Below are 16,798 nucleotides of genomic sequence, written 5' to 3'. Positions count from 1 at the left end.
GGGTTAAAAAAAGGTTTGGACAAGTTCATAGCAACGTGGATGGGGCATAATCGAACGGGGCGCCCAAGTTTTCCTGAGGACGTCCTCGCAGGATGTCCCGCGAACGGGCGGGGAAACCTGTATTTTCGAAACAAGATGGGCGTCCATCTTTCATTTCGATAATACGGTAGGGGATGCCCAAATCTCAACATTTAGGTCGACCTTAGAGATGGTCATCCTTAGAGATGGTCATCTCTGATTTTTGGCGATAAAGGAAACTGAGGACGCCCATCTCAAAAACGACCAAATCCAAGCCCTTTGGTCATGGGAGGAGCCAGCATTCGTGGTGCACTGGTCACCCTCACATGCCAGGACACCAACTGGACACCCTAGGGAGTACTGCAGTGGACTTCAGAAAAAGCTCCCAGGTGAATAGCTCCCTTACCTTGTGTGCTGTGCCCCCCAACCCCCCCCCCCCAAAACCCACTCCACACAAATGTACACCACTACCAAAGCCCTAAGGGGTGAAGGGGGGCACCTAGATGTGGGTACAGTGGGTTTGTTGTGGGTTTTGGAGGGCTCACATTTACCACCACAAGTGCAACAGGTAGGGGGGATAGGCCTGGGTCTGCCTGCCTGAAGTGCACTGCAGTACCCCCTAATACTGCTCCTGGTACCTGCATACTGCTGTCATGGAGCTGGGTATGATATTTGAGGCTGGCATAGAGGCTGGAAAAAAAATTCTAAAATTTTTTTTTAGGGTGGGAGGGGGTTAGTGACCACTGTGGGAGTAAGGGGAGGTCATCCCCGATTCCCTCCGGTGGTCATCTGAACAGTTCAGGCACCTTTTTGAGGCTTGGTCATAAGAAAAAATGGGCCAAGTAAAGTCGTCCAAGTGCTCGTCAGGGACGCCCTTCTTTTTTCCATTATCGATCAAGGACGCCCATGTGTTAGGCATGCCCCAGTTCCGCCTTCGCTACGCTTCCGACATGCCCCCTTGAACTTTGGTCGTCCCCGCAACAGAAAGCAGCCCAAAATCGGCTTTCGATTATGCCGATTTGGGTGACCCTGGAAGAAGGACTCCCATCTCCTGATTTGTGTCGAAAGATGGGCGCCCTTCTCTTTTGAAAATAAGCCTGATAGTAACATAGTAAATGATGGCAGATAAAGACCTGTAAAGTCCATCCAGTCTGCCCAACAACATAAACTCATGGTATGCAATACTTTATATGAATAGCCGAGTTTGATTTGTCCTTGCCATTCTCAGGGCACAGACTGTAGAAGTCTGCCCAGCACTCTTCGTGTACTAAAAGTTCTGAAGCTAATGTCGAAGCCCCTTAAAAGTTCCTGGAGGAAAAGTCCATTGTTTCTTATTGAGAAGGACATGGGGGAAGCCACTGCTTGCCCCGGGATTGGTAGTCTGGAATGTTGCTAATATATAGGTTTCTGCCAGGTACTTGTGACCTGGATTGACCACTGCTAACAGTAGGATACTGGGCTAGATGGACCATTGGTCTAACCCAGAATGACTATTCTTATGTTCTTATTCTATAAAGAAAAGTAAGCATCTACTTTTCTTTACAAAATAGGATTGAATTAGTTTCCTGCTTACCCTCTTTACCTAGGTGCTCTGCGATGGAATTACCTTGCACAGTCTGTACATGTAGGACTTTACTTCAACTGAGTGAAAATATTCCCAGGGGTGATGTAGGGAAGGTGTTTACATTTATAAGCATACTTTTGAAAATATGCATATAATTTATGCATATAAATGAAATCTGGAAAATGTGTGTGTAGTGAAAGCAGGTATAAATGTATATGTAATTCTATGAGGTAATTTTCAAAATGGACATTTATGCATACTTTCATTTTAAAAATTCACAGGTACCTGCACTGAGAAAAGTATGGGAGTACTATTTATGCGTGCACTCAGTAATTAAATTACCCTCTTAATTACTGATTTCATTTCCTTAGGTCTTAAATGAAGATGAACTATGATGCAAATAATGTTATCACTGGAAGCAAAGACAGCATTTGCACGCATAAAACAGTGTTATGATCATTGCTCAGTGTTTATTTGCATACAAGAACATGTGTTAAGTAACAGTACATGTAGTTTTGCCTGCTGTGAGAGGTGCATGTGCTCAGTACACAGTTGTCTCCCTGCTGGAAAAAAGCATATGCAGCTCTCCCAAGAGTCAGTGGAGGTCAGGAGAATGAATGCAAATGGCTTTTTTCCCCATCATTTTTGACAAGTTTTTATATGCATTGCATTACGATGCACTCAGGCTGTGAAAGTGAATGTAAAGTAACCAGCCCAATGGGTGTAATTGGTAGAAGGAGATCTGTCCTACTTCCTTCGTAGGCAGCAATATGGTTCCCTTGTTACTCCAGTTGAATGCATGGAGAAAACGGCTAATAAACACTCAGCCAAATTGTTAACATACAGCTTTAGGATGTGAACTGGCTCAGCCTGTCTTTTCTAATTTGGACTGATCTGCAACTCAGAAATTGTTTACAGAAATGTTGAGAAACAGAAGTTGTGTCTGACTGTTGATTTTTGGGAATCTGTGTTTGTGCTGTAAAACATAAATACAGTCCTTCTGGGGCCTGAAACGTATTAGCTATGCTTCTCTTGAACTGTGGTGCGTCACAAGGCTTTCGAGATGCTTATCCAAGTGCTGCCTTGGGTGCAGTTATGGCTATGCTTTTTCTTTCACTGTAGTGCTTAGAATATCCACACCTTGGAGGAGAGGAGGGACAGGGGTGATATGATACAGGCATTTAAATTCTTTAAAGATGGTAAGGAGCAAAATGACATGTTCCAAAAATGGAGAGGCTATAGAACTAGAGGACATGAAAGGAAGTTGAAAGAAGGGAAACTTAAAGGCAACATTTAAAAAAAAAACTTGTTATCATGTACTTTACATAATTACCATCTATCCCCTAATTCTAGAAAGCTGCATGCCCACATTTCCGACTAGCGTGACAATGTGTGTAACCTGGGTCCCACTGCCACCAGCTCAGTTCCAACCTCTCGAACCGGACCACAGGGACATGATTCTCCACACACCACACTCTCTCTCACTCCTCACTTGCCATTCAACATGGTCCTTCCAACTCGAGCTTGGGAGTGGGTTAATAGTCCGGAATAGAGATCTGGGGATTGGGAAGTTAAGTGGGTCTTCTTTATAAAATCTTATCAGTCCAGGGATATGGATGAAAACTAACAAAAAAATTGCAATTACAGCACCTTGGAGGAGTGGCCTAGTGGTTAGGGTGGTGGACATTGGTCCTGAGGAACTGAGTTTGATTCCCACTTCAGGTTCAGGCAGCTCCTTGTGACTCTGGGCAAGTCACTTAACCCTCCATTGCCCCAAGTAAGCCACATTTAGCCTGCCATGAGTGGGAAAGTGTGGGGTACAAATGTAACAAAAAAAGAATAATGACCCTCAAGTGCAAATTAATGCACAGAAAGAAACATAATAATAACTGATGTTGTCACCACATGGGGAAAAAGGTCTTGGAAGTAATTGGAGATAATACATTGAAATCATTGGCTCAGTGTGAAGTGGTAGTAAAAAAACAAAAACAACTAGAGTTTTAGAATTAGAGAAAAGAAAAACAGAGGATATCAAATGTGTTTGTATTGATCCATAGACTGTACGTCAGGTATTGTGTGCAGTTCAGACCACCACATCTCAACCTATGTTATTTTGCTTTCAATTGCTGGTTTGTTGATGGTTAGTAATTCCAGCTCCTCCTCACTCTCTGCACACTGTCTCAGTCCTTTTTCTCCTTGGCAATGCCCTGCATCCACATGCAATGCACTTTGGGGTCTGCGTCATTTCCGCTCCATCAAATCCTTTCTCCAGGAACACCCCGTTCACTATCCCTCAGTGCATCAAGCTTGTACTGGAGAAGGTCCAGGTGCAGCTTCAAAACCGCTATCTGAGCTTGGCATTCCTCCTCATATTCCGAGGTGAGCCCACTGAGCTCCTCCCCCGTTCCCCCAAGCATGGGAATCGCTGCCATGATGACTCAGCACTCTTTTCCTGCCCTTACCCAGATACTCACAGTTTTGGCAGGATTTTCTTGGATCCGTTTGCGAGGTCTTTTACCGGGTGGGAAATTTCAAACTTGCACCGGGTCGGTACCAACAGTCTTACCCCCGGTTTGAAGCCACAATTTGTAAATCCCAGAGCTGCAAATCTCAGTCCTTTTGGTATTTGTAATCCATAAGAAAAAATGACCCATCTGTTCTCCATAATACAGTAATCAAATTTGTAATCCTTCCGCTAAAATCATTATTCTCTTCAGCCTCCCAAATGCCCCACTTTGGGCGTTAGTTTTTGTGTAACCCGGGTCTCACCTGTGCACTATCTCCAGCCCCGGGCAGTTCAGTTTCACATTCAGGGCAACTCTCACCTCACTCATCCATTCCAGTTTGCCTGCAATCGAGCTTGGGAGTGGGTCTATGGTCCGGAATAGCAATCCAGGGGATTGGGAGGCACTTATACCCTAATGCTCAAAGATACTCTGTCATCACAGCTTGAGTAAACTCAGTTTTTTTTCTTCCAACTCTGCAACAGGCAGTACTTCAAACCTTTATCAAGCAGTCCAAATAGCATATAAACTCCAACTTAGATCCAGTCCTTTTGGTGTTTCTTGGGAGAACTCCTATACCCCTTCTCCTCTCAGTTATATTTACAGGGCTACCTCGTGGGCACCAAATATGCACATATATGTACAGTTCTTCCAACTCTGCAACAGGCAGTACTTCAAACCTTTATCAAGCAGTCCAAATAGCATATAAACTCCAACTTAGATCCAGTCCTTTTGGTGTTTCTTGGGAGAACTCCTATACCCCTTCTCCTTTCAGTTATATTTACAGGGCTACCTCGTGGGCGCCAAATATGCACATATATGTACAGTTCACCTGTCCATGCCTATTCTGTAGAGCAGTGCTATTCTCAGTGTCTGTTTCTCCTCCTCTCAGCACAATTCAATCTCTGTGGGCTCAGACCCTCCTCTGGTCTGACCCTCTTCCAGCGATGACCCTCCTATGGATCAGTCCTGGAACTGAGCTCTCCCTAGCTCCAATCCTCTGCTGTCAGGCTGGGTTTCTCCTCTGCCCACCAGTAGCACACACAGTAACCCGGTTGCTGCTTTCAGGAGCCACAACCCTCCTTTACAGCCAAGGGTCACACTCCTCACTCAGGATTCCCCTTTCCCTCCTCCTGGTCTCTTGGCAGGGGACCATCAGGTAAACAAAGACCCCTCTATGGGCATAACTCCAACCTTTATCCCCTCTGCAACTCCTCCCCCCCTTGTCACTCTCTACAAGGGCAACTCTTCTCTCCTGCATTCTATTTCAAAACCACTCCCCATGGGCTGGGCCTCCATCCACACAAGGACATCCCACCACTGCAGCCCTCTAGCAGAAAGCTCCCTCTCTCCAGGGCTCTGGAAAAATCTATCACTTTAATAATACCCATTCCCATGGGTTATTACATGTAGTGCATTTCTTTGGGAGAAGCAGCTATACATACACTGATTCACTGTAACATTGTGATTAAAGAATTAAAACTCTCAAATTGCCCTCCCCTCTCATCTCCTCTCCTGAACACGGGCACACAGGAAGCACACACATACACTAACATACAAACACATATGTACAGAAACACACAAACACATAGCTCCTCCCCTCCCCCACATATGTTCACATGCATTTACATGTAGAAAGGTTGGACAGAATTTCATGAGTCATGCTATGCCTCCTTTCCCTACTTGTATATGATTTATTATCAAAAACATCCTGCCTCTTTCCCCTTTTCTGCTTCTGTTATTAAGGTTATTTTGATGGGTGACCATTGACCTCCTATCAGTGACCCATATAGAATCATCACTGAACTTTCACCTTCTCCTCCTGCTTATGACCTCATGCAGAATAAATTCTGTCTTTCCTCATCTTTCTTCAGGCAAACCCCATGGAGGCTGTGCCTGATATCTTCGCCTCAGACAGCATTGTATAGGTCGGACAGTCTTCAGGGACCACTATGAAGCCCTTCCAGCTGTGGGACTTGGTGCTTTTGCACCATTTTCACTAGCCTAAATATAGTGCTATTAATGCAGTACAATCAAATTCCTTTGTCTTCCTAGAAGGGTATTTGTTCCAGCCATAAATTATCTGCAGCTGTTTCTTGACCTCTATTATTCAGAGTCCATCAAGTGTTCATAAATCAAATCTTTCTCACTGATTCACATGCTCTTTCTGAAATTGTCATTAGGAGTATAAACATGCACTTATATTCCAAAATTCTCTTGTAGAACTGTATGGGAATTTAAAGGACTGTCTTTTATGATTTCATGACCTGCGTATAACAGTTGCTGTTCAGGTTTGTGTGTGTTATAGGAGCTCAGAGGTTTGTGTGTGTATGTATTTCATACAGTTGTTCTGGGGTGGGAGGGTGGGAGTGGTTGGAAGGGTTTGGGGGGATAGGTGAGGGGGAGCATAAGGGTAGATGTGATAGGTGACCATTTTAACATGTTGGCTTCCATAGGCAGGACTGGAGATCAGGGGAGGGAGACTGGACAGTAGGGGAGGGAGCATTCTGAGAGTATTTTATTGCATTCCTAGCTTGGCACTTCAGGCAGCTCCCTATTCCTACATCTGGATTTCAACTTTAGATTTACTACTCGCCTTTTCCAAATCCAAGCTCAAGGTGCTACATTCAAGTGCACAAGTTATTTCCCTGCTTGCAAACTAAGCTGCACATGAGGCAACAGGAGATGAAGCAACATGCACAAGGTCACAAAGGACTAGATTCTATAAATGGTGTGCCAATTTCTGTGTGCAAAATTGTGTACTATCCTGAGATGCATGTGCAACTAAAATAGGCAACAATTTGGATGTGTGCGTGCATTTCATAGGCTTTGTAAAAGGAGCCCTAAATAAGGATTCATATTTTTCTAAAAATTAAAAAGTTGGCAAAATTGAGACCTATGATGAATGTGGTATAGGAGACTCGGTGAAAATTTGATATTTCCGAGTGACATCTCTGAATGACCAACATCAGCCTAAAAAAGTCAATTTAGGGAGGTGTATTATTGGTGGTGTTAGTTTTGAAAACCCTCTTTTTAAAAAGTGTACCTTTGTTTGGGACCTCTATAACATAGGTATAAAATAGGTGCATTTTTTGGAAATTTTTATATGTGCCTTGTTATGAAATTATTCCCACATTTTGCTCGTGCTGGAAGAACACGTTTCTTGAATACTGTTGGAATTTATACTCTTGTACAGTTAGAACGTCTGAACATTTTTGTTTTAAATCTGCTTCTGGTTTTCCCCTCTCAATCTAAAAAGGAGCTGGGATTTATGGATCTGTTTTCACTGTCCAAAAATAAGATGAAACCCAGAATGCTTTTGGTTTTAAAGCTTTTGTAAAAGACTTTGCTGTGGTTTGGGGTTTTTTTGCAGGTAGACTGGACAAATAGTCTCCTGCACTCTTCCGCAGTCTGTGTTTCTGCAGGATATGGTACAGACAAGAGCAGCACTGATGACAACAACAGGAATATAGAGAAACAGACTGAAAATATTTCGTGTTGCAATCACAAGCCATAAAAAAACTGTGAGTACCCCCAGGTTGCAGCTGTCTAAATTTCTATGTTTGTGCTTAACCCTGACCAGAACTCTTTACAATTCAGAGCTGGAAAAACTGAGAGAAATCATCTATTACTTCTGGAGGATGAAGCATTGAAAGAGATATTCCCAGCTCTGCCACTACTAGTCTTCCATCAATCACCTGCCTAACCTAAAAAAAAAAAAAAAAAATTAGTAAAACGTAAGCTCCTAACAGAAGAGAATGGCACATGACATTGATATTATATCACACTGGAAACATATTAAAAGAGCCCACTGTTACCTATGTTTGAGAAGCTGAGATCATATTTCATATTCCCTGGCTTAGGAGTGAGGTTCATTCCTGTCACAGCATGTGCAAAAACTTATCCCATATGGAGAAATTATTTCTTAAAGACATTCAACATAAGAGGATCCTACGATGTTTAGTGCAGAAAATATGAAGAATAATGTTATATTAGTGAAACAACTTCCAAAAAATACTGTGAGTTTACTTACTAAGTGTTTCTGATTCTTTCAAATTTGCTGTGTCAATATGTCCTAAGGAAATAGCAAAGAAATGGCGATTATGTGTAATGGCACACAACTAACTAGCCTCCCTTGAGAAAGCCAGTGGGTGAAACCGGTCCCCATTGGGAGTCGGAAGCCGAGAGTTACAAGCTAAGGGCCCTGTTTACTAAGGTGCAATAGCGTTTTTAGCACATGCTAAAAATTAGCGTGCACTAATGCTAGAGACATGGGTATCTCTAGCAGTAGCACGCAGCACAGCACAACACAGCAAAGCAGAAGAAAAATATCTAAGTACGTGGGAGATTTTTGGCCGGTGATGAGGTGGTTATCCTGCTGAGTATTAAAGTTGTTTCAATGAATGTTCACTGAATACCACAGGTCTTTTGAGGTCTTTTCCTCCCTGCAAATTTTAGTGAAGGAATCAGAAGCACTTAGGGCCCCTTTTACCAAGATGCGGTAAAAAGGGGGCCTGCACTGGCACATAATTTTTATGTGCACCGAGGCCCCCTTTTACCGTAGTGGGTAAAAGGTAGGTCTTTCTTTTTTTAAAGAAATGGCCATGTGGCAAGTGAAGCACTTGCCGCATAGCCATTTTTTTTTGGGGGGGGGGGGGGGAAGTCCTTACCACCACCCATTAAGGGCTCCCACACTAACCTAGCTGTAACTGGGCAGCATGTGGCACTGCCTGATTACCGCCGAGTACACACCGGTGCTACAAAAATAAATATATATTTATAGCGCAGGATATGATGGCACGCTGGGGGTGGGAACTACTGCCGGGCTTCTGCGGTAGCCCGGCGGTACTTCCTTTTTAGCGAGTGGTAAGCCCACATTGGGCTTACCACCATTTTGTAAAAGGGACCCTGAGTATGTAGACCTACAGTATTTTCTGGACGTTGGTTCTTAGTCCTGTGGTGAAAGTTTCCTTTTTCTGAAGTGGCATTAGTGAAACAAGCCAGATGTTAGAAACAAGAATGAGTTCACATAGATATAAGATCAGATGCCACCAAGCAGAGTAAGGTGGCAACTCTGTAGAAAGCACTTTTCAGGACCAGAACACTATCCAGCTCATTTTTGAAAGAGATCGCCAGCCGATTTCCTGAAGCCGGCCAAATCGGTATGATCGAAAGCCAATTTTGGCCTCCGCCAACTGCGTTTCGTCACGGAGCCGGCCAAACTTCAAGGGGGCATTTCGTCAGGGTAGTGAAGGCGGGATGTGGGCGGGACGGGGCATAGTTATGAGATGGCTGGCTTCGCCTGATAATGGAAAAAAAGATGGCCGGCTCTGACGAGCGTTTCGCCGACTTCACTTGGTCCCTTTTTTTTTCACAACCAAGCCTCAAAGAGGTGCCTGAACTGACCAGATGACCACCGGAGGGAATCGGGGATCACCTCCTCTTACTACCCCAGTGGTCATCAACCCCCTCCCACCCAAAAAAAAAACTTTTTTACCAGCCTCTGTCAGCCTGAAATGTCGTACCCATCTCCCTGACAGCAGTATGCAGGTCCCTGGAGCAGTTTTTAGTGGGTGCAGTGCACTTCAGACAGGTGGACCCAGGCCCATCCCCCCCACCACCTGTTACACTTGTGGTGGTAAATGGGAGCCCTCCAACCCCCCCCCCAAAACCCATTGTACCCACATGTAGGTGCCCCCCTTCACCTATAAGGGCTATGGTAATGGTGTAGAGTTGTGGGGAGTGGGTTTGGGGGCTCAGTACCCAAGGTAAGGGAGCTATGCACCTGGGAGCTATTGTTATTTATTTTTTTTTAGAAGTGCCCCCTAGGGTGCCCGGTTGGTGTCCTGGCATGTGAAGGGGGCCAGTGCACTACAAATGCTGGCTCCTCCCATGACCAAATGCCTTGGATTTGGCCAGGTTTGAGATCACTGGCATTAATTTCCATTATGGGCAAAAATCGAAGCCGGCCATCTCAAACCCAGCCATCTCTGACATTTGGCCGGCCCCAACCGTATTATCGAAGAAAAAGGTGGCCAGCCATCTTTTTCAAAAATACGGTTGGCTCCACCCATTTACGGAGCTGGCCCCGGAGATGGCCGCCCCCCGTTCGATTATTTCCCTTCACGGGATCCTTTTAAAAAGTAGCGATAAACCCAATGTGGACTTACCGCACACTAAAACTGAACTACCGCTGGGGCAACATGCACCATTTCCGGTGCTCCACAGAAAGTTTTGGTCTAGTGTGGCGCTAACCTGGTGATAATCAGGCATCGCTGCACACAGCCCGATTGCCGTGCAAGCCCTTACTGCCACCTCAATGGGTGGTGGTAAGTGCTCCTCGCCACATGGCCATGTGGTAAGAGTTATCTTACCAAATGTACATTTGGGATACCGCAGGGCCCTTTTTCCCGCAACTTAGTAAAAGGACCCCTATATTAATAATCAAGATACTCGCAGAGAATCTTAGAATAGTCCAGGAGTGAAACACTTTTGAAGCTAAAATAATAGCATGTTTTGAAACTAACAAGAAAGGACTTAACAGAGACCTAGGCTTTCAAGCTTATTAGTATATTACTTGTACGTCACTCTACCAGTGTATGCAACACTTTACAGAGCCAAAGAAACAATCCCTGGTCCTTGAGCTTACAGTCTAGTCGAGATGACCAGAAAAGACACACAATAGAACCCAAATTGAGGCTGTAAGTTGAAATGGCATTATGAGCCATATAATTCTACTGTCTGTCATCTTCTTATTATTCATCAGCCAGATTTAAGATTTTGTCACCCATAGGCAAGACCAGATAGCAGATCCCAGAGTATGTGTGTGTGTGCATGGGGGGCTGGGAGAAGGGTTTGATATTTTCAAATTTACACAGATATTGAACATTGCTTTATTCTTTTCGACATGTCCTGTACATGTCAGCTGGTCATTTAGGGGCCTTTTACAAAGTGGCAGTAAGCCCAACACGGGCTTACCGCTCACTAAAAGGGAAGTACCATCGGGCTACTGCAGCAGCCCGGCAGTAGTTCCCTCCCCCAGCGCACACCATTTCCATCACTGCAAAAAGATTTCAAGTTTTGTAGCGCCAGTGTGTACCCGGCAGTAATCAGGCAGTGCTGCTTGCTACCCGGTTACCGCTGGGTTAGCACAGGACCCCTTACCACCACCTCAATGGGTGGCAGTAAGTGCTCCCCCCCCCCCCCCCTGAAATGGCCACGTGTCGAGTGACTGTTTCTTTAAGAAAAGAAAAGAAAAACCTGACTTGTACCCGTTACACACACACCCTTTTGGCGCAGCTTCATAAAAGGACCCCTTAGAGGATCTTTTTTTAACTTGGATATGATTGAAACAGGTCTAGATAAAAATGTACTTCATTTTAGATTTGGACGTGTATTCCTGTTCCATCCTTGCTGAAAGATGTCCTAATTTTGAGCACACCCTAGTCCCACTCAAACTCAGTGGAAAATGTCCAAATTCTGCCTTTTCAAAAATTGTAATTTAGATGTTTTTGGCCATTTTGACATGTCTGTTTCGAAAATGACCTCAATTATGTCTATTTCACTTGTTGACCCTATTATAGATCATGTCCAACTTTTTCCATTATTGTCTTCCATAGGCCAACATAAGCATTTGTCCTTTCAATAATTTTTTAAAACTTATCCACCTCAGTCAGCATCCTGATATACAAAGGCAATGCATTCCATTCTTTTAGTCTACCTAGAGGGGAATAATCGAAGATGGCCGGCCAGCTATTTGGCCGGCGCCGCAAGGTGGCGGAGCCAATCATGTTTTCGAAATACGGTTGGAGCCGGCTAAATCGATCGCCGGGTGTAGAGGAGATGGCTGGCTTCGTTTTTCAGCCATAATGGAAACTGGGCCCGGCCATCTCAAACCCGGCGAAATGCAAGGCATTTGGTCATGGGAGGAGCCAGCATTTGTAGTGCACTGGCCCCCCTCACATGCCAGGACACCAACCGGGCACCCTAGGGGGCACTTCTAAAAATAAATAAATAACAATAGCTCCCAGGTACATAGCTCCCTTACCTTGTGTGATGAGCCCCCCAAATCCCCCCAACACCCACTACCCACAACTTTACAACACTACTATAGCCCCAAGGGGTGAAGGGGGGCACCTACATGTGGGTACAGTGGGTTTTGGGGTTTTTTGGAGGACTCCCATTTACCCCATTTACCACCACAAATGTAACAGGTAGGGGGGGATGGGCCTGGGTCCACCTGCCTGAAGTGTTCAGCACCCACTAAAAACTGCTCCAGGTACTTGCATACTGCTGTCAGGGAGCTGGGTATGACATTTCAGGCTGGCATAGAGGCTGGCAAAAAAGTTTTTGTTTTTTTTTGGGTGGGAGGGGGTTGGATACCACTCGAAATTCTACAGGTAACCAATGTAATCAGACAAAGTGTTACATGGTCATATTGAGAAGTACCTTTAAACAGCCTTGCCACTGCATTCTGTACAATTTGCAATGGTCTCAAGGCCAATGATGAAAGGGCCAAATATAAGGCATTACAGTAGACTAATTCTGATAAAATTAAACTCTTTACTACTACACAGAAATCCTCAGGTGGCAATATAGGCTTAACCCTGTGCAACGGGCATAATCCAAAGAAATAATCCTTTACCACATGCCTTATATGTAATTTCATGAACAATTCGCAGTCAAGAGTAACACCTAAACTCTTGACATGATTCACTACAGCTATCTTCTGTCCATGCACATCAATCTGTGTTGGTATTTCCATTTCATCACATCTACCCACAAACATTGCCTCTTTTATTCAAATGGAAATAAAAAAAGCTAGTTCATCTGCATATGATCAATAATATGCATGCACGACTTTTAGATTTGATCACAAAGGAACTAGGTAGATGTTAAAAAACACTATTAAAAGAGAAAATCCTTGTGATACCCCTATCTCAGCTCTCTATGGACACAAAATACTCTAATCAAGTTAACCTCCTGAGTTCTCCAATCTAAGTATGATCTAAACTATGTTACCGCAACTTGAAACCCAAATATTTTTAATGTTTCTAATAAAATATCATGATCAATCATATCAAAAGTTGCTGACAGATTAAGCATCACCATCACATACTTCAAGCCACAATTCAGTCCCTGTCACATTACATCCAAAGTGGACACTAAGAAAGATTCACTATTATTAACTGAATGGAACCCAAATTGAAAAGGGACCAAAATCCCTTCTTTATCAAGAAGCTCAAACAACTGATTAAAAAAACACTTTCTCAATGATGTGAGCCATTGAGGGCAACACTGAAACAGATTGATAATTTTCCAGCACATACATGTCCATTGTAACATTTTTCAAAAGCATTTCATATTAGCATATTTCAGCCTTTTGGGAAAAATTACAGACTCCAGACACATATTCACGATTGATGTCAAAACTGGACCAATAGCAGATTCTGTTTGTTTTTGAACCAGAGAAGAACATAGATCACCAGAAGAAATAGATTGCCCGAGTCATTATAGAATGTTACATACCTCTTCTATATCCACACGTCTTTTACATTACAAAAACAGAGTGGGAGTTATTTCGACATTGGTTTACTGGTGAATCTATGAGCATCATACCTTTGGGTTTTTTCCAGAGTAGAAGAATTAGTGCTGTAGAGGATTGGAATCTGGACACAGGCAGTATTGCTGAAACACAGCCCATGTCGATTCATGCCTCCAGTTGAAACATATTGCTATTGAATTTTAATAAATGAAAAGGTCCTTCTCCTTGGTTTTCCTTTCTCCTCACTTGTGTGGTTGTTGATTGCTACATAACCATGAGGATTTTTTTCTCCTTTTCTAAGTTGATATTCACATTCCAAAACTACCATGTGACATTGTAGTGCGTCTTGCGGTAGTCCATTTTTTGCTGTGTTAGGCATACATGAGCACTAAATGCAGCTTAGTAAAAGGGCCCCTTAATGGGTCTGTCTTGCTTTGAATGTAAAGCTTTCATGGAATTTGTTATAATTTCACCTGAAGAATTTTTAAATGGAATGATGTGATGATGATACCCTTTGCAATCGAATACATGTAAACAGCTGCCCTATTTCACTTTCTTTGCTATACTATTCTTGGTTATTCAATAACATGACACCTATAGTTAGGTACCCATTGCAAACATAGTTATAGAATTCTAGCACTTATGTGCATAAAATGAGCACTTATGCCCATAAGTGCTAGGCACTATTCTATAACTTATGCTCTCAAATCACTTACCTCCAGATTCTATATATGGCACACAGATTTGTGCACCCAAATTTGGGCAGGCTCCTGAGATGCACAGGCAAATTAATTGGCTAGCAAGTTGTAAACCATCAATAATTGGATGATAACAGCCAATTGTTGAAGTTAATTGGCACCCATGAAAATGTGTGTGTGCATCTGGCTGTATGCTAGTATAAGGCATGGTGCCTAATTCTACTAGCACATAACTCAAAAGGGGGTGTGACTATGGGCATGTCAGGGGCATTTCATAAAGTTGAGCATGAGGTTACAGAATACAGGCTTAGTATAACTAACTTGGGTGCCAGCATTTACAGTATTTATAGAACTTCCCTGTTAGGACTAGATTCTATGTATCACATCTAAAATATTGGCGCCAAAAACAAAATTTAGGCATACTTTACAGAATAAGCCTAAATTTCTGCACAGTTTATAGAATACACCAAGTGCCCATTAAAAGATTTCTCCCTTTGGACATATATAGGGCTTCTGATAAACCATACTTCCACTATACAAAAAGTAGCTGTTAATTGGATACAGACCAAAAAGACCCTGCTTCCCTTAGCAAAAAAAAAAAAAAGTGCTCTGATTGAGCAGCTGAGCCTGGAGGGATTAAAGCATGATCCCTCCATAATCTCCCAGTGGCTGCTGGCCCCCTCCCTCTCCCCTGAAGTGAAACCGGAAAGGAAAACCAGACAGTATGTCAGGTGCAGGTATTATGACCATTCTGAACAAAGCATTGGGAAGGTCACAGTAGTTGCCTAGTAGTTAGTGAAGTGGACTTCAAACCCAATAATGCAGGTTCATATCCCATTACAATGCTATTAATGCTTTTTTTTCTGGGGCTCTCTCCAGGAATAGAAAAATACTTACTGTACTTAAAAGATACCTGCAAGCCTGAAGGCTATTGAAGGTGTGTACATTTAGGTACCATAAATATTTTTCTTTTCCTGGGGGCTCACATTTAACAACAAAAAATATTTAAATATCACTAAATAAATAAGAGTTACTGTTGGATTTGAACCTGTGTCCTTTGGTTTATAGACCACTGCACTACTAGTTAAATCTTCTGTTCTGCAAGAGTGTCAGTATGGCGGTAAGGCACTCTTGCAGATGTCCCTATGACTTGTTTCCCCCCATTTATAAACATTTCAGTTTGTAAAATGGTTGTTCAGGATGGATGTCTCCAGCATAAGGAAGTCCTTCTCACGTATTTTTGAACAGGAAATCTGGTTGTCTTTCCTTTTCGAAAATTGTTGTGAGACAGATGTGTTTTTTGGACGTTATAAGCAGGACATCCCAGTTCTGACTTGGATGTGCTTTCAAAAATGCCCCTCTATAACTGATTGAAATCCATCAAGTTTGTACCTCAAATTTCCTAAAAGTTATCTATGTGTCAAAATCTAACAGAAACTGAAATAAGCACAGTGGAAAAAGAATTGGAGGAGGAAGGAGGTAGGCCACCTCCCTCCTCCAACTCAAGGTATGGGGGTGGGGGGATTGACAGCGGACTACTGGACCACCAGGGACTTCTTGCTAATGCTGGGGTGGGGGGACCCACTGGATCTCCAGACCTCCATGAACCTGTCGCTGAGGGGGGTGGGGTCGTCAGTCACCCACTGGGCCACCAGGGACTTCTTTGTCCACCTTCAAATTTTCAAGTTGTTAATAAACACTTTCTTCTGTGAATAGTGATAAATCCACTCCATTCTCATATGTACCTGTGCCAGTCAATCATCGTCCTTCTCCAGGATTTTCTTCCGTGAACATAGAAGAACACATTGCGTGTTTGGACTTCATATACTCTAGCAGCTTGCAGTATCATGCCCTGTGTCACTTCGAGAGGTCCCCTGAGGAAGGCAGATGTGCCGAAACATGGCTTGTGTTGGGAGTTTTTGTCATGTGCATCCTGTATACTGCATGTGAAGACTTTATTAGAATACTCACCACTATTTTCAAACGAAAAAAGAGACTTTTTATCTTAGACTTTGTCTTCCTGTCTTCCACTCCTTTATTTTTGAACCGCTGTTCACTTTGTGGAAGGTTTTTCCTTTTCTATTGTCTTTGTATGACAATGTAAGACTATCATAGGACTTCTGCCAGAAGGATGGCAAGTGAAGCTAAGAACCTTGGACAGCTCTGCTTGAAGGCTGCTGCTATTTGGGAGCTTTTGGTTCCAAGCTGTCCTTATCAGAAGGAGGAGAAATGCAGCAGCAGACTGTGGCAGCACCTTAAATGATACAGACTAAAGGCAATATGGGCTGAAAATTGCTCTCCACTCAGTGGCTAAAAGTATGTGGATGGGTTTCACCGCACATGTACTTGTAGGTTCAGTGATAAGGGATGGGGCAGGGGGAGGCATAGTACAAAGGAAGGTGTGCTCACATTTCTTCCTACTGGTTGAGTCACTTCATCATTCCTCCATTAGGCCTCTCATGAAAGCAAT

General features: G+C 43.4%; 1 protein-coding gene across 1 annotated transcript in view; it reads right to left on the bottom strand.

Annotated features, from left to right (window-relative positions):
• Positions 1 to 1,475: 1,475 nt before the first annotated feature.
• LOC115473957 (BTB/POZ domain-containing protein KCTD12-like) overlaps positions 1,476 to 16,798 on the bottom strand; it is a 38,436-nt gene continuing 23,113 nt past the window's right edge. Inside the window, exon 4 of the transcript XR_003942786.1 lies at positions 1,476 to 1,508. The gene's annotated coding sequence lies outside the window, so the exon portion shown is untranslated. The remainder of the gene's footprint in view (positions 1,509 to 16,798) is intronic.

The sequence above is a fragment of the Microcaecilia unicolor genome, chromosome 7 (assembly GCF_901765095.1).
Source record: "Microcaecilia unicolor chromosome 7, aMicUni1.1, whole genome shotgun sequence".
NCBI lineage: Eukaryota > Metazoa > Chordata > Amphibia > Gymnophiona > Siphonopidae > Microcaecilia > Microcaecilia unicolor.
The sequence above is the reverse complement of the archived record's forward strand: the minus strand, read 5'-3'. Positions and strand labels throughout refer to the sequence as shown.